At 47.2% G+C, this 5,553-nt stretch overlaps 1 pseudogene; it reads right to left on the bottom strand.

The window, feature by feature from the left end:
- Positions 1 to 2,045: 2,045 nt before the first annotated feature.
- On the bottom strand, positions 2,046 to 2,318 carry LOC127688385 (28S ribosomal protein S16, mitochondrial-like; annotated as a pseudogene).
- Between the last annotated feature and the right edge of the window lie 3,235 nt (positions 2,319 to 5,553).

The raw sequence follows: 5,553 nt of genomic DNA, 5'->3' as shown, positions 1-5,553 counted from the left end.
CCTCCGCCTCTCCTCGAGCTTGGCCAACCAAGCTCCGCCCCCCCAACCCCAACCCCGCCCCTTCACGCATGCCTAAGCCATCGGCTTCCAAACTTCCTCCGTGAATTTGCTCGGGGAGACAGAAGAATCTCGCTGTGCGTTATCACTAATTATCCACCTCAGCCCATCTGTGCGGTAAGGAACAGTACCAAGGCTGAGAGATGGCTCAGTGGTCCTGAGTGGATGCTACTCTTGCAAGGGACCCAAGTTCAGTTTGTGGCACTCAAGTCTGTCAACTTTAGCTCCAGGAGATCTGATGACCTCTTCTGGATACCTTGGACATCTACAAATACACACACACACACACAATTTAAAGGGATCTTTTAAATGCTGTGTGTGCACCTGCATATGAAGGCCAGGGGTTGACATCAGATATCTTCCTCTTTGCTCTCCATCTTATCTCTTTGAGACAGGGTCTCTCACTGAACTCACTGATGGTTCAAACTGGCTGGCCAGCAAGTTCCAGGGTTCCAGCCGGCTGCCCCTCCCCAGCACAGAGGTCACAGCTGCAACCACCATGCTTGGTTTTTTACTTGCTGAACGTCGAAACCCTGGCTCTCAGTGATCTCACAGCAAACACCTTTCTTGGCAGAGCCATCTCCCTAACCCCAAGATGTGCAACTTTTGCTCACCATGGTTCGTGGTTTGCCAGTGCCTCTCCTGGTCTCCCTCCCTGCCTCCCTTACATTTTGCTGTCCTTCGAGTCAACACTTTTCCTATTTTAATGATTTTCTATGTTACCCCAGGGTGCATAGCAAGTATTGCCATCAGCAATCCAGGGATTTCCAAGTTCTCTTGGGCAGGACACAAGAGTCCCATCAGAGTCCCATCAGAGTCCCATCAGAGCCCCATCAGCACAGGCCTGCCTCCAGCTTCACGGGCCTCTTCCCCAAAGGCAACGGTGCCTGGAACAACTAGTCAGGTATTATAGACTACCAGCCCGGTCCTAGTGAACACAACTCACTCTTCCAGTCTCATTTTACAGCTGAACTCTGAGATGAGTCGATGGCTTAGCCTGTAAGGGGCTTGGCACTGAACCAGAGGACCTGAGTTCAGTCCCCGGAGCCCACATGGTGGGAGGAGAAAGCTGCCTTTCACGAGTTGCCCTGTGAGCTCCACCTTCACAAATGACAGGCAGATGATAGATGTTAATGCTCTTAAAAACTGAGCTCCTAGTGAACCTCCAAATACGTTTGTTTTATGAGCATCCATAATCCACCGGAGGATAGGGGACCAGGTCTCCTTGCTACCTGTCACCTCCTGCCCAGCTTGGTTTCTAGAAGTTTTACAGATATCTGTGAAGAGACTCTAGCAAAGAAGATCCGTTCATTGTTAATTATCTCTGAAGACAGGGTTGCATGTAATTCAGGCAGTTCTCTAAGTCACACAGAGCCTTGTGTGCCCTTGACCTCCTGACCCTCATGTCACTTCCCAAGCCACAGCCTGGGCTACCACACCCTGCAAATTCTGAAAGAAATCCCCACAACCATGTTTCTCAGCTTTAGCTGCCCACTAAAACGGCCTTTCTTGTCTCCCCACGCCCCCCACTCCACCCCACCCCCTCTTTTTGGTTTGATTTTTTTTTTTTCTGAGACAGGGTTTCCCTGTGTAGCCCTGGCTGTCCTGGAACTCACTCTGTAGACCAGGCTGGCCTCAAACTCAGAAATCCGCCTGCCTCTGCCTCCCAAATGCTGGGATTAAAGGTGTGTGCCACCACTGCCCATCTCTTGTCTCCCGTTTATTCTCCCCATCTCTTTTCTTTTCTTTCTTTGTTTTTTTAAACTCCATTTATTGATCCTTGAAGCTAACACAAAGCTATACACAAGTTTTACAGGCCCTTGATCTCGTGGCCACAGCTGTATTCGCTGAAGTCGGCTTGCTTCTGCCTCTTTGGGCTCTGATTCTGCTTTCTGAGACGCTAAAAGGAATGCGTGTGCTATCTTCCTCCGCCATCGCTCAGCATTGGTGATCATCATCGGATGCAAGAGGAAAAAGCCAGAAAGATCCTAAAGTTTCTCCATAGACCTAGACAGGTGAGCCCCATTGTCAATCCAATGCCAGATCCGGTCCTTGTTGAGGGCAAGAAGTTTTCCTCCGTTATTTTTGGGCAGTGGATCTTAGGAGGCTAACTGCTCCACAAAGCCGCCATCCCTGGGACATGTGTTGTGAGCAGCCACGATGTGGTAAAAAGGCCGGTTGGTGCAGCCACCCAAAGCAAGGCAAATGGTTTGGTGGCCTCCGTGGTTGGTTTTGCAGAAAAGGATTGTAAGACGGACCATGGTGTTTTCGCGAGCGGCTCTTGGGCTGTGTTTTCTTTTTCTTAATGCTAACAGACATCCTGTACTGCTTCTTCCGCTGTCTAGTCCCTCGGAGAGATTCTGGTGCCCTTCAAGTCTAAGGTTCCAGGCTGATTTTCGAGACAGGCTTGCCACAGCCCACTAGGGGGCACCAAACAACACAAGCAGGGCAGGAAGATGCTCAAGTCCACTTGCAGATTGATTTGCAGATTTCTTTCTTTTTCTTCCTTTCTTTCTTCCTTCTTTTCTTTTCTTTCTTTCTTTCTTTCTTTCTTTCTTTCTTTCTTTCTTTCTTTCTTTCTTTCTTTCTTTCTTTCTTTCTTTCTCTCTTTCTCTCTTTTTCTCTCTCTCTCTTTCTCTCTCTCTCTTTCTCTCTTTCTTTCTTCTTTCTTTTTTGAGACAGGGTTTCTCTCTGTAGTCCTGGCTGTCTTGGAACTCACTCAGTAGACCAGGCTGGCCTCAAACTCAGAAATCTGCCTGCCTCTGCCTCCCAAGTGCTGGGATTAAAGGCATGCAGATTGATTTTCAGTCATGCGTTCCTGTTCTCAGGGACACTTTTTTGTTCTTCTTCCATTTGTTTTATTTGATGGATACACACGTGAATAGCTACTGCAACAGCGATCATGATGACTCTGAGTAGGAAATGAAGAACAGTTGGCATCCTCCAACAGGGCTCAGCTTCTGACCACAGTGTCTGGAAACCACTTCTCTGCTGACTTCAGTTAAAGCTCACCACTTGTAGCCAGGCTGAGGATGAGCTGGGGCTGATGTCATTTCATAACATAAAACAATAGCAATGTACTATGAAGCACGGGGTATCCCTTAGGGTACTGTCCCATGGGAGTCAGGCACACTGAGGTTTGGGGGGTATTTTTTGCTTCTGTTTTGTTGTTTGCTTCGTTGGTTGGTTGGTTGGTTGGTTGGTTTGGGAGAGTTGGTTTGGTTTGGTTTGGTTTGATTGGGTTTTTTTTTGAGACAGGATCATGGCTGAACTCATTTCGAAGGCCAGGCTGGCCTCATAGAATACTGCCGGCCTCTTCTCTGATTGCTGGAACTAAAGGTATAGGCCACCCAGCAGACTGTACATGAGTCTTTAATCCCTCCTGATTGAAAGACCCTGAGGAGAGTTATTCAGCTTAGACTTGAGGAAGGCTCAGCTCGAAGGGACCAAAGCAGGCAGGGTCACCTCCGCTATCTTAAGGCGGATATTGGAGATTGCGACTGCCTTTCTTCTCAGCTATTCCAAGACAATACTCATCCTCTGCTGAGTTGCAGAGGTTCAAACCGCAAGGGAGGTCACCACTCACCTGTCACCTGTAATGTAGATCTGTCCCCAAGGACACAGGTCAACCTTAGTAGTCGACTTTACTGGCCTACTGCTCTCGGGGTCATCCCAGCACCGGGAGGGTGAGACAGGTCTTCAGTTTGAAGTCAGCACGGGCTGCATAGGGAAGTCTAACCCAGCCCACAAGACCTAGACGGATTCAATCACAAAAACAGAAATTAAAAAAAAAAGATGACAAAATCAAAGCCTAGCAAGTCAATTTCATAGAATCCAATAGAAATCACAGGAGCCTTCAAAAATAAAGACCCAAAAATTTAGGGGAAATTCCCTTTTCATTTAGGTTCAGCAAGGCACTTGTGGAAATGTGACAACGGGGCCAGAGTGACACTCATACAGGGACCTAGATTGTCGGTTCAGATTGGCTCTGCCTGGGTTTGGGGCAAGATTGTCTGGAATGAGGGTCCTCGAAGGAGAAGGGATGGGGTTTACAGCTCGGTTTACAGTTCCTGTAAATTCTTGTTTCTGCTATCCACTTTTAGCAGGAGGATGGCAGACGGTCAGAGCAGCCCTCCAGAGCAGCCCTTACTTGGAGGCTGTGTCTGAGGCTTTCTGAGGGCTTTGGTTCAAAGTACTTACTTAGTACCCATAAACAAAAAACATGCTTTGGGGTATTACACTCCAGAACCCAATGCTACCACCCAGCGAAACAGCCAGCAACAAAGAGGCCTTGAGCTCAGTTGAATCTAACTATTGGCCTCAACGCAAAAACCAAACCAAACCAAACCAAAACAAAACAAACAAAACTAGCTCTCACTTCAGAGGGGAAAGGGAGATTTATTCTGGAGTTAAATATAAATGACTGTGGCCCAGAAACATAGATTTTAGGTTACCCCAAATTCTTACTTTCCGATGTGGATGACGTTTTGTGGAATCCTATAGGAACAGAACAAAGAAACTCATAAAGCAGGACACATTTCAAACAATATTAGTGCACATACTCAGTGGGCAGTTAGGGGATAGACCTCAGCTGTATGCCCTGGATGTCATCTAACGACTCAGCTTTGGTTGACAGAAAATTAGGCTTTTGCTAATTAACTATATTCCAAAGGGTTTTTATCTGTAGCCACAGTGTTCATTCTGACACAAGGCTTGGGAGCAGAGCAAAGATTGGCTACTTAGTGGGTGAACAATAGCCTAAGATAAATTATAATTGGGCTCCATAGCCACTGAAGTTTTTATCAGTCTACCTCTGCAGAGACAGCCTTCTCCTTAGGAATTCCCCATCACAGCCTTGGAGCACGTGTAATTTTGAGACCACAGATATAGCCAGGTCAGACACAGCTGGGGTAGCCTCCCAGCCGTAACGCTATAGGCTGTTCACGGTTAGACAAGCCTGGTGATCTTCAGGAGGCTCCAGTGACCACCTATAGGATACATTGTCAGAGAAATCAAATGATACTGGGCAGTGGTAGTGCACGCCTTTAATTCCCAGCACTTGGGAGGCAGAGGCAGGTGGATTTCTGAGTTTGAGGCCAGCCTGGTCTACAGAGTGTGTTCTAGGACAGCTACACAGAGAAACCCTGTCTCGAAAAAAAACAAAAACAAAAACAAAAACAAACAAAAAAAGAAATCAAATGACAGGCACCAAGTCATCTCTCCAGAAGGGGCCTTTAAAAAAAAAAAGGAACAGAAATTCCCAGATTATCAGGAAGACCTGAGAAGAACTGGTGGTATCTCGGCTGCAGATGCCTTGTCAGCAGATATAACGGGCTCCTGTCGTCTGCAATGGCAAGGTGGGAGAGCAGGAAGATCTCACAGTGTCTCTAGCAGGAGTGGACAGAACTGCAAAGATGGATCCACAATTATGATGGGAGATCTTAATGATTCCAGTTAACAAAGCAATAGACCAGAGATCAATAAGACATGCAGATT

The sequence above is a fragment of the Apodemus sylvaticus genome, chromosome 7 (assembly GCF_947179515.1).
Source record: "Apodemus sylvaticus chromosome 7, mApoSyl1.1, whole genome shotgun sequence".
In the NCBI taxonomy this organism is placed as follows: domain Eukaryota; kingdom Metazoa; phylum Chordata; class Mammalia; order Rodentia; family Muridae; genus Apodemus; species Apodemus sylvaticus.
This window is presented reverse-complemented; position numbering and strand designations above follow the sequence as displayed.